The sequence below is a fragment of the Lates calcarifer genome, linkage group LG5, assembly GCF_001640805.2.
Source record: "Lates calcarifer isolate ASB-BC8 linkage group LG5, TLL_Latcal_v3, whole genome shotgun sequence".
Classification (NCBI taxonomy): Eukaryota; Metazoa; Chordata; class Actinopteri; family Centropomidae; genus Lates; species Lates calcarifer.
In genome coordinates, this window is record NC_066837.1 from 6,528,174 (window position 1) to 6,543,672 (window position 15,499).

At 39.8% G+C, this 15,499-nt stretch overlaps 1 protein-coding gene across 6 annotated transcripts in view; it reads right to left on the reverse strand.

Annotated features, from left to right (window-relative positions):
• Positions 1-15,499, reverse strand: part of gab1 (GRB2-associated binding protein 1) — a 49,287-nt gene that overhangs the window by 32,350 nt on the left and 1,438 nt on the right. The window contains exon 1 of one of the 6 annotated variants that reach the window (XM_051070528.1): positions 4,420-4,729. The exons of the other annotated variants lie outside the window; for them this stretch is intronic. The gene's annotated coding sequence lies outside the window, so the exon portion shown is untranslated. Of the gene's footprint in view, positions 1-4,419; positions 4,730-15,499 lie in introns of those variants that run through there. 6 annotated transcript variants of the gene reach the window in all.

A 15,499-nucleotide genomic window follows, 5' to 3' on the forward strand; every position in this document is an offset into this window, starting at 1 on the left:
TACGCAGGCTCAAGATAGGTGGGTAGAACCAAAAATATCAGCCACTGCTCAACACGCCATGCCCACATGCCAAAAAGTGCACCAACCCACTTTGAATTCCCGGCGTGGCTTTTGATTCACCCCTGCACATGCACAAGTCAGTACAAAGAGGTCAGTCTACAATAACGCAGACTCGACATTGAGATATTTTTACATTTAATGCTCTGATAAGAGCCTACAGTGGCACAGTGTTGTAGCTCTCAGAGAAGCAATTTTCACACTACAGCAGGTTGTGGGTTGAGCGGCAGACTCATGATGGTCCCACTGCTTCCTGCAGGGGGGACCACTGCATGGTGAGATGGATGACTTCTCCATAGAGAGGCCCAAAAAGCATCTGTGGGTCAGTGTGTGGGTGTATGTGTGTTTATATGTGAGTGTTCGGTTTATTTGTTAGATGAGGCCACATTCGTGATAATTTTCTTTAAAAGCAGCATACATCAATGAAGCTTGTAGTTGCTATATTTAAAGCTTTTTGACTGATTCTAATTCAATAAGATTTACAAAAAAGCTGAATAATGGGTACCACGTTAATACTTTTAGTCCACTCTGTGTGTGTGTCTAACCTAATCCTTATCCATGCAGTGAGCAACAGCAGTCTAATCCAATCAGTCCAATGAAAATTATTCCAAATCACATTTAGCAGCCAGTGAGAGGTTGCCTTGGACATGATCTAATTAGCCTCTTCTCTTGCTAGAGTCCATCCACTAGGAAATGGCTTGAGATGCCGCATACAGAGATAAGGAAATGGACTCTGATACGTACTTATGTGTCGCCACTGGTGTTGCTTTCAAAAAAAGTGGTGCCTGGTTACTCAGCAGAACAGGAGATGAAACAAGATTCGAATTAGTCTCCCAGTTATTCCAGTCAATGAAAATCTGAAATTATTTAATTAATGGTAAAGTCAAAGGATTGGGAATTAGTGAATGCTCTCCTGTATCCAAATACTATGGCAAACAATATCTAAAATGCAGCCTCTCATAGATAAGATACACAACATGCTGATTCTTAGCACTTGCATTAACCATGTTTGGTGTCCTGTTCTGCGAGCTGAGCTGTTGAGCATGCCTAGGCTTGTTACTCAGCCAACTTAAAGACACACCTCCTTTTTCAGCCAGTCCCCTGAAACTGGTACACACCTCCAAGCTCTATTGTCACATTCAGATGATACTGCTTCACTTTCAGTTGAAAGGGAATGTGCGTGGTGCAGACACATACCTCAGAGGTTGTGCGCTGCATGTGTGTTCATGTGATTTCCATAGAGTGATTCACGTTCAGCGCAGAATGTGTGGAATCCCTCCGACGCATTCATTTTGAGCCACCAATACAGGCAGCAAAGATAACAATGCAATATATTTTTCCAACTCAACTATTATGCAAAACAATGTCAGCGGTTTTTTAAAAAATTCCCCTCTCTCTTTAGCTGTGGGTTGGCTTCTGTGGGTGTGTGCTTGCATGCCTGTAGATTTGTTCTAACAGCTTACACTCATTTGTACTCAACTCACCTGCACTCACCATCTCTTGTGCACACAGCTTCTCTCTAAAGTTTGTGACCATCTAATGCATGCACTGTTGCCTGCAGAGAGGCCAAATGGCAGGTTTTGACCCTCTGCTAACACCATTTTTATCCACGGACTGGAATCTGAAAATGAGGATATAAACTGTCCCAATACCATCACTCTGATTTTATCATCAGTAAACTCAAAACCAAACAAAAGAAAGAGCCTTTCAGTTTCCCTTTGGTCACTCAAAGGTTAATAACAGTTCATTGCTCCATGTGCAACAATGCCAGCATGTCAATATAAGGCTTTTTTCCAATAAATAATATCACTCCAACTTAGAATTCTACAAAACGGTCAGATATTGTGTTCTGAATTCGCCAAACATTCAAAAGAGCACAGTCCTGCACTAAGTGCTCAGCTCTATTATTGTGTCTTCTGCTAAACCAACAGTGCAATTCAGAATATGCTACATCCGCACCAAAGCCAAACATGAGCAACCTACGATTAACGTAGGACAACATAGTACACATTACTGTAACATAACTGGTTACTGCAGGTTAGACACTCCAATATGACCACTGGTGGTAGAAAGCACATGTCAATGACCAACTACAGAGGACAGAAAGAGTTTTGTGAAACTAGCTATACAGTGTTTGACTTAACTCAAGAATTCAATAATGAAAAGAGAGACTATATAATCTAAAAAGGCAATATTCAGAGTGAGTGGTTACAATATAGTAGTATTAAGGGTTTATTTCATCCCCTTGATACAAAATAGTATTTGTTTTCAAATGGTTCCATTTTTTCTTAGCGAGGTCTGTACATGACTGGGTTTTTATCTGATTATTACGGGTATAAAGGACGATAAAGTTTGAAACATGATGCAATCTCGGAAATCAGGTTAAAATGTGGCATCTTTATGACAGGAATTTAAGGATGGTAGATGTATGTGTGTATGTGTGAGTGTGAAAGAAGATAACCAAAGTACAAATCATAGCCAACAGCCAACATTTGCTCTATTACTTAAGTAGCGTTCTCACTTTCTTGTAATTCATAGTTATTGCTCCTCCAGTGTAGTGAAAATGCACTCATGCTGGATTGTGGTGGCAAGAGTAAAATCCAGGTCACCAATCAATACCTTTTACCCTGCTGAGTAGGAAACAACATTAAACATAGGACATGGAGAAATGGAGGTTGTGCATCCATTATGTGCGTTGTGCTTTTGTAAATTTTGTTACCATATATCTGTATATGTGTACGTAAGAGAGAGCATTTGTTTCACTTTCAGATCTTTAAAAACGCTTTCCTGTCCATTCCACAGACGGACCAAGGGGAATTCCAGTCACACTGATGCATGAAAATGACAAAATAACTTCCAATGACTGTATTGATTTTTTGGTCAAATGACATCAGCTGCTTATGGTAAAAACAAGTATTTGACTGTTTTTATGTTCAACTGTTCATCTAAAAGAAACATACTGAGAGAAAGCCACTATTACTCCCAGACTAATACGCTAACACCACAATTACTATGGCTCCTTTATCTAGCCAATGGGAATCTTTGCTGAAAATGATTCCCAGACTCAATGTACTTAATTACCCTTGTTCATACAGGGCCCTATTCAATCTGCACACTCTGAGGACGGTTTGTGAGTGCAGATGGAAGCCCACTCTCAGGCATGAGATTCAAAGCTGTACTAGAGATAAAAACCAGCTCATCTGACTTCAAGATATGTTACTCCCCAAAACACAAGTTTATCACATTCCCACAGTATCTCTCTGTTGTTTGGTCTGACAGTTTTAATACTTTTTTCCAGATAAGCAGGAGGTTAAAATGTTGCAAACTTTGCCAAAACCTTGACATTTTCATCCACCGCATTCTTTTTTTTTTTTTTTGATTACCTGCTGCCTACCCTCCCCCTGTTTTCATCCTATCTGCCTTTGCTTCTCCTGCCCTCGCCAATCTGAGCTCTTGCACAGAGTCACATGCACTTGTCAAAGCTGCATCGTTAGAATTCAACACATTCCTTTGGCATGGCAGACTTGGTTCACATGATCACGTTGTTCCTTGACCTCTGACGAGAGGGGCTTAAACAATTCTCCTTTCAGCTTCTATTGCCCTGAACAGACAAACACTGCAGACCAGCCAAATGTGTACGTAACAGTTAAATAAAAAAAATAGTCACACTGGAACATAGGTAGCATATATTACATTAAAGACACAAGCCAAATCACATGTAAAAAAGTTCCAAGAACTGGCCAAGAACCACAAGTTCTGATTTATGACATCTAAGACTTAAAAGATTTAAAACAAAGGCAGATTTTTCTATTTCAGCACCACTGAGGAACAGCTAGTGCAGCTTCTACTAATTAGTAAGTTATTGAGGTTTAAAAAGCAGTTATTCATGACGCAAAACTTCTCCTTAAATCTAACCTAAATAGCAAATGGGTCTGTTACACAAAGCACCTGTAACTAAAGCTGCTGATCATAAAAAGCTTGTGTTGGAAATTCCCTTTGCAACTTCCCACAGTGTTAGGTGGGACTTCACCAGGAAGGAATACTATTTACAGACTTTCAAATTTTCAAATATTACAGATTTAGCTATTTATATTTTCTCTTGCATTCATCAACACTACTGGTTTCCAGTGTCCCTACTCAAGTCAAGTCAATTATTTTTAACATGGAGCCAAATCATAACAGACATAATCTCAGGGCACTTTTCATACAGAGCAGATCTAGACCGTACTCTTGAAAATATTATATACACAGACCCAATAATTCCCACCATGAGCAAGCACTCCCTGCACAAAAACAAAATGGAATTTATTATCATATAATAATACTTAATTGTTATTAATGTGAAATATTGAAATTACCAACCTTGAGCTCTACTTGAATCTCAAACACTTGGTGGTTATCCAAACGCCATGAGTTCAGGGCTGAGACAAAGAAGGTCAGTTATTCCACAGGTTTCTAAGACACCAGCAATAAGCGTAAAAAAAAAGAGAGGAGAAGAAGAAGAGGAGTGCCAGGGAAAGTTCAGAGAAATGCCAAGAAAGTAGGTGGACAAGGGGAGTAGGTCCTCCAGACTCTCAGCTTCCAGTCAGGCTGGAAACGAATACTCTCTGAGAGCAAGGGTCTCTGATGCATCTCTGTGTCTCTCTGAGTGCGTGTGTGTGTGTACAATTGTGTGTACATGTGTGCAAGTTTAACCACGTCCTCTGGCTTGAGGCCAGGCCAAAGATATCGGGCAGCACCATAGTAACTCTAATGCAATCAGGGACAGTGGCCACAACAGGACCACTGGTGAATAGCAAAGAGTCATCCATCTTTCTGTCCACTTCAGTTTGTTCTGAAGATTCTGCCTCGAAAACACACACAAGAAACTGATTTGAAAACCAATTAAAAAGACAAATTAATGGAGATTAGATATAGACAGAATCCATTTTATTGAGGGCCCGTCTGTCTCACAGTAACTTGGGAAATTACACAGGTCAGTAGCAATATTTCGCATCTAGTCTCTAGGCTGACACCCCTAACACCCCCACTGTCTAACTCAGCCTGTCCTCAGGATGGGACAAACATGTACACGTATTGGTGCTCACACACAGAGCAAGGCAAGAGGGGCAAAAACTACCATGACAGCAGTGGGCTATATTAAGGGGCTGCAGACACAGCGGCTAGGGTCAGATCACACAGCACCACATAACTAAAGTGCCAGCTGCATCTGTGTGGGTGGGTGGGTGTGTGTGGGAAATGACAGGTGAACCTTTGGAGTTAAATGTGAACAGATACAGTCGCATACATTTCTATCTTCAAAAGCTGCTTTCAAACCTGATCACTCTAATCATCCCACACTCTCAAGAGACAAACTTCTCCAAAAGCTCAAACTAAGCTGGAGCATACGACAAAACCTCCCCAAGAAAGCCGCTTTCAAAAGGTCTAGAGAATCTGCATATATACAATATGTCTAATCAACGGTGCAACATTCTGGGAATTACTTGGTACTGTGCAACTTGCATCTGCTACTTCACTACTACTTTGTCATTTTAACTACTACTACTTTGTCATTTTAACACAAAAATGCCCAAACCTTTCCTGATTTTCTTATCTATGATTATAAACCCTTTTGGTTTTGAACTGCTGATTGTGACTGGTATTTTTACTATTTCCTGACATTTTATAGATCAAGTGATCGATGCATAAATCAGATATCAGATATAGTCAGGAGATCAATCAATGAAAATAATTGCTAGCTGCATCCCAAGGGCCTCCTTTATTGCTCTAACTTCACTCAGCAAGACTCGGAAACCCCTAAAATCTGGAACATGTACATGGAAATAGGTCTCCTTCATTACACTTCATGAATGTAAAATGCTTCTTTTTAATCTCTTTTCATGAGATGAGATGATTAAATACAGATCAAACACAGATTTTCTGCTCAATATGTGCAATTTAATATAAGCATGCAATTCGTCTGATTTCTCTTTAAAACAGGAGAGGCTGCATAAAAGCACAAACAAGTCAGTCTCAAGGCTAGGAGAGGTAATTTAACCAAGCAAGTGTGCTAAGTCATTTGTGACCATGTAGGTACTCTGGAGACTCGGCTGAAGAGGTAACAGTGGTCACTATGTGCTATGAGTTTAGAGGGCCTCCTGTTGGTGAACAGCAGGTTTTCAAAGTGAATCAAGTGGTCACCCTGCTCAGCTCTCCAACCAGGCACATGTACTCCTCAGCTTCTGTTGAACAGGTGTGTGCATGTGTGCGTGAGTGTAGACTCCTGTAGTGACTGCAGCTACAGCAATAATATGTGACAGTTATGTTCAAATGTTACTTATAGATTTTTGAAGAAAGTAGGCATCATGAATAGGCTCTCAAAGTATACAATTCTTCAGTGAGTCACTGATCACAAATGAGTCACAGTGACATCTTTTGTGTCTGAGGGTATGTAAGACCTAGAGAAACACTGCATGGTGCATAGCCTGGATGCCAGTAATTTCGGGCCTCACCATCACTCTCCTTTTCATCCTCTTTTATTAAGAGAACAATTAGCAAAAGAGGAAGAGGTATATACAGATGAGGTCAAGAAAAAAAAAGATTTTGCAAGAGAAAAATAAAGGATATAAGCAGAAAACTAACAATCCAAAGACAAAAAGGATAAGGGAGAATAACAGAGACCCCTCCTCCTCTCTCTTCACCCGCCATCTGGTAGCCATCAGCGCCTCACACAGGAAGGGGCGGCCATGCCTTGCTGGGGCGCCAGGGAGCGGCTCCTCTTCCCTCCCAGTGCTGCAGAAACAACAATCGGCCAGTGCAGCGCATTGCATTGCATTGTTGTGCAGTGTAGTGCAGTGCTGTGCAGTCCAGCCCATCCTAGCCTAAGCTGACCAGCCAGCAGCGGCAGCCCGGGACCAGGCACTCACACCCCAGCAGACCAGCAGAGAGGAGCACAGAGCACCCTCACATTCCTGCTGCCTGTGCCTGCCAAGAAGCACTGGGAACGGAAAGAAAGAGGGAGAGAACAGAGAGCTGTTCTCACTGGAGGCTGCCTAATGGTATTGCTCTGAGAAGCACTCCAGTCCTCCTCATCCCGTTTGCTTTCTCTTCACTCTCCCCAACAATGATGACAAAGTTATTGATTGCCACTGTGGTATATCCCAGCCTGCATTTCAGTGCATACATATTTATAGCCCTACACCATTAGTCTTGAAGAAGTTCCCCCTGCTTTGCAAGTATTCAGGGAATGCAAATTATCATAAATTTGGCCCAACTTCTGTTTATCCTTTTTTTTTTCCTCAAACGACAAACACGCCAATCTGATGGGAACAGAGACCCCTACAGCCTTTTTGTCTGGTTAGTGTAGACCATCTTTGGCCATCTGTGTTCTCCTACTGGCCCTGTTCTATGTCCAAAACAGACTACAACTACACTCTGGAAATAGAAAGCAGACTTATGACACATACTATTTTTACTGCCTGGTGTCATTAGCTTAACAGTTGAAACACAAGAAACAATGTAAAGCAAGTTTGTGAGACTTTTGATTTAAGAAAATAATTGTCTTTAAATGCACCTCAATGTGTATGAGATAATCGTCTGGGTCTATCATAAGAAAATGGGGGGGGGGGCACACATGATGATGTGTACAATTAGCCTTGCCAAATAGTTTCTGTCTGTGTTTAATAATAGCTGCACTTGAAACTGTTCGACTTGGCACAGTGACAAAAAGCACAAAAGGATCATTTTACGACTCAACAGGATTATATTCCAACAGAAAAACACAACTCAGAAACTCTTCCCAAGTTTCAAACAGGAAAACCAAGTCTGCTGCATGAGAACCAGCTCTCTACAGTCACTCCACGAGCTGCTTTGTGGACTTGGCACACAGGACAGTAAACAGCTGCGCCAGGCAAAAGGAGACACATCTGTTTACAAAATGCTTCATGTCAGCCTTGACCTACCAATTTTACTCAACAATCTCATTGTTCCACTAAGGCAACAAATTCAGTTTAAAGAAGGATACAATGACGCAATGTAAACATTTAGGGGGGGAAATGTGCATAATCAGCACATCTGAGAGGTAAACAGTACTCTGATGCATGGTCACAATGACAGAAATGATAGCATGCTTTTTAACTATTATGTTCTATTGAACGTCTTTTTTAAATCCTGGAAATTTGTGTAGCTTCATTGTGATGTACCAATTTGCAAGAAAAAATTCTTTCAATCAATAATTTAATCACAGCTTGGTGAACATACGTACCTCACAGCCAGTTTCTAAGTTATTCTTCGTCCGACATGTTGCACTTCATCAACTTTCAACTTTCACATACAATATGCTCTTCTATTTCACTGTGGCCTTTGAATTAATTTCACAGCTTTAAACAAAACAAACCAAAGTTGATGCTGCGGTAAATCTCTTGATTTAAGGGTTAACAATGTCTAAACAATTATCTTCAACTTCAGTTTCATTTTGATATTGTACAACAGTTGTGTGCTGGTTTAAACAATGGTGTATTGGCTTTTGGAAAGCAGTCCTGTTGCGCTACAATCTACATGGTAAGCCATGCATCAAAGTGTCAAATTTACATCACAAACAAGAGATGATTTATTGTGAAGGGAACAATGCAAGTGAGTTAAAGTTGCAACATAAGCTGAATCTGACTTGAGGTTAGTTTAACATACTTCTGTGGCTTCCAAACAAATCTATATTGTTCTGATGCAGACAACCAGAGCCGACTAAATGCTACTTTGCAAATGCCTGGGTAAAGTGCTGCATGAAGAATTACACATTAAGTTGATATACTCAAGATCAACAATGCAAAGTATCACAGCTAGTATTATTTGCAGTCTTCATCACTGAAGGGAGTGAGTTGTGAGTTATGGAGGGAGTTACATGGCAGCCACTTGACCATTGGCTGGTGACAGGAAGAACTGCAAGACAGTGAACTGGTGACCACATGGTGACAGAGACAGCGGGGTATCAAGGAGGGGGCAAAGACACCAGCACTTGATTTGTTGGATTCCAAAATAGTATTAGAACCACAGAGACATAATGAGATATTCAAACTAGATCAGTTCAGGTGATTTATTTTTACTGGACTGCCCCTTCTGAGTAATTGGAGTGACAGGCACAATTCTATGTTTTCGAGACGCTCAAAACAGCTTTGACAGAAACACATGTGATGAAGAAAACTGTGTAAAACATAGATAGATCTGATGTTTATTACACACTGAAGACATAATCTCAATTACTCAAGGCTGCAAAAGGCTGGTGAGGTATTTACCACGTGCCAAAAAATGTTCTGCACGGTCTTCTCTTACTAGCTGTTTTGTTTTTGTCGCAGTGTTTTTCTTTGTGATGCAATGACATGATTTCAGGCTTACTACACCCTATAAATATCCAGAAGAAAATGGAGTCCGACCACAATCACATTCATTTCTCTCCTGTTTTGAAACAAAGACCAAAACAACAGTTTAGGTCACAAAAGATTTCATCTCCTGAAAAAAAATAAACAGTGTGTTCAGTCTCACACAACCAACCCTGTAGATAAAATTACCACATCTGAGGATGGAATAGATGTAAATATCACTGAATTGGCTAATTTTTACAATATGTTTATTGTATTCTTACAGTCTAACTTTGGTACCATGGTGGGTACCAGTTTATCTACAATGAAACTGATATGCCTATGTATAACACGGTGACGATATTCTGTGTCTGGAACAAAAGTGGGCCGGTAAGGATAACTATTGTAGTAGCACAGATATTAATATTTAATGATTATTTGTTTGTAATGGACATTAAATAATTAATGGCACATGCAATCCATTTTCAAGCTGTGGCATATCACACAACAGTAGTCTGCCCGGTCCAAATGGAGTGCTGCGTAGCTGAGGCGGTCAGGACACGGTCCAGTAATTTTTTCTTTGTTAGCCTAAGAGGCTAATGCTGCACAAGTACCCCTCTGTTGCATCCCCTTCGGGTTGCTTGTTTGTTTGTTTCTTCAAGCATGTGGGGAAGGGGGGTGGGGTGGGGTGGGGGTGGGGGGGTAACAGAAAGTGAGTGTTTGTTCTCTGTTCCACTTGCTAAGCAGATTTAATGAATCCTCTACTTAATCAAAAAGCTATGCCTTTGTTTTCATCTGATCGTGCTGTCACATTTGTTGCGTACATATTTCTCTTCAGCAGTTTGCAAATGACAACTGTTTCTAGTCAGCCACAGACAGAAGTAATGGCTAACGGTCAATGTGGTGTGTACAGTAAATGCATTTTCTCCCAGCTGAGAGGACTGGAGATCAGCATGGAGTGTGTCCTCACTCTCCCTTTACAGCCATCAGAGGAGGACCTTCAGGGTTCAATATTTTCCTTCATCCGGTCTACCCCGTAGCCTTGTGCTGCAGCACTGAGGCCCTATTAAGGGTTAGACAAAGTGTACAATAAAATCCTAATCTGTTTCCAGCGGGTACATGCTGGTGGACTACAGGGATTACAATGCTCCATACAGCTGTGTGCAATGGGAGGAAAGCGCTGAGAAAATGTCCAGTCAAATTAGGACTTGTGACAACTATGCACTGCACAGTACGATTAGCCAAAAATGATGTTTTACATATACATAACAATTAAAATATAACCATTAGCCCTCATTGGGCTGCATGCGTCTTTGTGATGAATTAAGCTGGAGAATAAAAGTTGGATGAAATGGAAGCATGTGATTATGATAAAGTTGGTATTGCATTATTTACACATCTACTGTTGAAAGCAGCTGGGGAGCACTTCTTATAAACATACCGACATTATCAAAATTGGGTTGGTGGGCCACGCTTAATGACAGTAAATCTGTGCTTTGTACTCCTTCAATACAAACAGCAATGAGAAGATGTCTTTGGCAAGGCACTGAATTCTGATAATGACATGTACATTTTTTTGTACACAATAGCCATACCAGCGATCCGCATCCTTCTAAAAGACACATAACCTCTCTCTGATATCATGATAAGATGCAATATATTGTCACATACACACTGGGTGGTGCTGAAAAATGACCTTGCAGCTTCATCCCTGAATCTCTTCAGGTCCCTGTGATAACACACTGCAGATGTCCTGAAGATACCAGTCATCAAGCTGTTCCTTTGAAGGGGGTTTTACGAGTGGACCTCAAACAAAAATTCATAGATTGAAAGGTAGGAGAAATGAAAGAGGAAAAGGAGAACCAGATGGAAAATGCAGTGTCAATGAAATGGAAAACCACAGAGGATACAGTTATGACAAACTCTGGCTGGGAAAAGTCCTACAAAAGCAATTGTGGTTAGATACCTTCACGCTGTCCGTGAATGAGACATTAATGGCCAGGAAGTGTTGACTCTTTCTCAGAAAACTCAGCAGTGCAGCAAAGAATTAATTCACTACCGAGGCCATACTGTATATACTGCACATATTCTGTATATCAAATGCTGACTGAGTTGTTTAGGAGAAAATGGAAAAACTAAGCAGACTAATCTGACACCCACAGAAAGAGAAAATACAGCACTTTTATCACTGTTTGTATAAAAAAATATACATGCACTATTTCTGATCTGTGACTGGCCAACATCAGGTGACAGTGATAAAAAAAATTGGGATCTGTGAGCACTGCCTCTTGACACCTACTTCACTTGTACTGAATAGAGGGGACAACAATGCACAGTGTGTCAACCCCATGATGGTCAGGCCTGCTCAGACACAGGCAGGTCGGCTGAACTTCTTTCACCTTTGAGCTCCACCAATCAGCAGCAGAGCCTCAGGGGCAAACTTTGCTCTGAGTAGTTAATCAGGTAAGCAGGGGCCTCAGCTTCTAGTCTACTGCTGCTGAGTCTGGAGATGGGGATTAAAATAGAGAGACGGCAATGGTATGTTCACATATGACTGTAAACCATCCTATTTGTTCTTTTATTTTCCAAGTCATTTAACCTACCACCAAATCTTCACTATACACAGAGTGCTCAACTTGTCTCAGAACAAATACAGTAATCTTGAAATGATTTTTTTTTATTATCATGAGACAAATTAAAGATGATATACTGTAAGATTTTTTTGTTTTTAAAACACCAAAGAACATCTTTAGATCATTCAGTATTGTGATATAAACTTACAGGTATGCCATGACATAGGTAATCTCTACAGATGGGAGAAATAAATCATGACGGTTTTTTATCTGTTGTATTTGCAGGATAGAATATTTTTCACTCAGTAAATGATGTTGTAAACTATCAAATGCAGGCAGAAAAATGTGGCATAACTGTCCACAACAGCATCAATTTGGCAGTTTGGCAAAAGTCCATTTCCTTGGTAACTTTCTTGACTCTTTTCCCCAAAATTAAAGCAATACATTTCAAGATATTGGAAAACCCAAAATATTTTGATATTTAAAAGGTGCTCATATGAAGTTGCTCATGAGGGAAAAAAACAATCAGTATACACTGTTAAATAAGATAGACAACTGCTGGATAATTTACATGGAAGCAAGTTGAAAATTTAATAATGTTAGACAGAGTTCAACTTATGTAATCTGATTATTTGAAACAGTAGAAAACAGTGGAATACAAGAATTAGGGTTAGCGGTATTAAAAAAAATACTGTGAAATTTAAGACTGGGTATTCAAATTATTTGTATCAAATGATTTGTAATGATTTGTTCTAACTTGCTTAGTGATTCTGCTTAACAATCCAGTGGTTTATTAATTCCTTTATCAGTCCCTCTTTGATAAATTCTAGTGGAAAACTAATGTATAAAAAGTTTACTGTGAATTTAGTTTAACTGCTAATCTTAATCTTGGTTAAGCAAAAACTGTTTTTAGCTGAAAAGGATGTACATTTTAAATATAATACACAGCTAGCTACATAAGTATTTTTCAGAGTGCACAATAAATCAGTGTTGTTCTTGAAATGTTAATACAAAAATGTTGCATTATTTAAAATGGATGATGAGGATTTGTGTGTTTGTGTTGATAAATGGGGCATTGGCAGTCAGAGTTCTTGACTGACCCAATAGGTGATGAGGCAAATCAAGTAGAGCAAACAGTCATGAAGCTAGTCCCCCCTATGGTTTTAATTGAAAGCTGAGGAGGAGAAAAACCTGGCAAAAATGTGGCAAGGACTCTTGTCTTCTAAGTAGCGATGGGCAATATGTACAAAATATCATTATAGTTCTCACAATGCTATCATGATATTGACATGTGACAGTAAAAATATTTTATTTTCACTCATGCCCCATACATCTGAGATCTACTCAGACTGTGTCAAAGGGAGAAAAAAACATAGTCAAGACTGTTCTTGCTGACAGAACCTCACCATTTCTGCCTTCAACAGACAAAGCAACTACAGTTCTATCCTACAGTGGCCTCAGTCTCAGTGGACACTACTGAGAGCCACTGATTTTGTTACAGTGACACGAAGACAGCATTTACATTTACACCTCATATGCATACAACCTCAGGTATTTAAGTATTTAAAAACTCTCATTTATGTTGGTACTAAAGCCCAGATATGGCACTGGTAGTGATACACACATTTTAAACAATACCTCACCCTAATATTAACATTTAATACTATTATACTAGGGGCTGTGGGTCATTAGGAGTGTAGCTAAAAAAGTATGGTGACCATGGTGCCAATTACACTGAATGTTTTGTCACCCAAGGAAGTAAAGTTAAAAATAGTTAACTTCCAGCAAGTGCTTTCTCTTCACGACATTCTTTTCAAATACAACAAAGAAAACAGATTAACCGGATGAAAAAAGTCCCCTGATTATTCAAATACCAAAACGATTCCAGGATTCAGCCTTAAATCAATCCCACTAATCCTTTCCAGCCTAAAACCACAACGCTTCACTGCCAGCTGCGGGACTTCTATTTTAGAAAAGAAGCAACTTCTCTATTTATTTTGGGAATCAACTCAAACAGCTGGTGGTGAGTTGCCAGATAGGTACATTTAAACAATTTGTCATCTGCCAAAAAAAAAGGACAGTCAGCACCTCTATGGATTACACAGCCTCATGTGACCAAGCGTTATGACCCTTCACAGGGAGGGGAACCATGCTCCAACCTCCCACTTTTCTGTTAATTAGTATTATGTCAATTGAGAAAAAACATTAAGCAAAACACATCATATCTTGTGGTTGTATTGCATTACAGAATACAGGGGGTCTATTTGCCAATTCAATTGTTGAACTGCAGTGAAAAACTACTTTGATGCTGAGGGACCAGGTTAAAATTTATATGGCTATTTCACTCATGAAAGCTACTGTATGTGTGGTACCGAATTTGTAATTACCAAACCTGATGGCTCAGGTATCCAGCGTAAGTTAAGTGTAGAAACCTGGTTTCAAATCTGCTGATTAATAGGCATAGAGCCCTGTTTTTGGTTTTAGCTCTCATGTAGACTACATAATGAGCCTCTGCAACCAACACATTCTGTCATTAACTGTTGTGATACGCCTAACAGAAAAATGGAGATGGGTAGTGGCAGTGGTGGTGGTGTTGCGTTTCCTTAAACCATCTAAAAGCAGAGGGGTGGTTTCCAGCGTTGCCTTTGTTCAGTTTACTGACTTGTATTGACTAACCATTGATTCAAAATGCTACATTTCTCAACAATAAAAAGCAGCAATAACAACTGACCATGGTTATTTGCATGTAATATAAAAACGAACTGCTGTAAGCCACTGACATTCTTCTTTGTGAAACCAGCATCAGAGGACTTCCCAGGATTGTGAGATGGTCTCCTGGCTATGCTCTTCCCATGTGTCTAAAAAACATTTATAAAACTAGAGCAGCAAGTTGCCATATCTCCTTTGAGATCAACTATGTCCTCCACCAGCCTGCCGTTTACTCTATTGGGAGGAACTATTTGTAAACACTGGAGATTATATCAAGTCATGCAGAAGTGAGAAAATTCTGAAGAGGGAACTTTAAGTTCCCATCTACCTCAAACAGTAAATCAGGGTGACTTCTGACAGTATTTGTAGTAGTATTTGTTCTTCCTACAAATGGTACATAAGATGTAGTCTCTAATTAGTGTTATCAAGCCATGAGTGTTTACCACCCATAAAGACTTACACTAACACAAGAAAAATGCTCACAATCAGGCAGTGAGGTAGGATTTTGACTTCCTCTTCATCAAATCAGACACTGTCCTGCCATCAAGAGACAGCTCTTTAAAAACCCTGTCTTTGTGGCTAGATTTTAGCTTTATTGCATTCAGAAAAAACATTTAATTGGACCTGTGGTTTCTGTGAAAACATACCTCCTCTCAAGTTGCAGGCCTCATAATTCAAATATCAATAATGGAGATATCCACAAATTCACAAAGAAAGCATGCGGACTTTACAGCTAACATGTTACTGAAGTTGTTTGCTTTTGTATCAGAGCTGTTGTAGGCCATTAAAAGGTTTGTTTTTTTTCAAGAGCACAACAAATAAGCAGAGAGA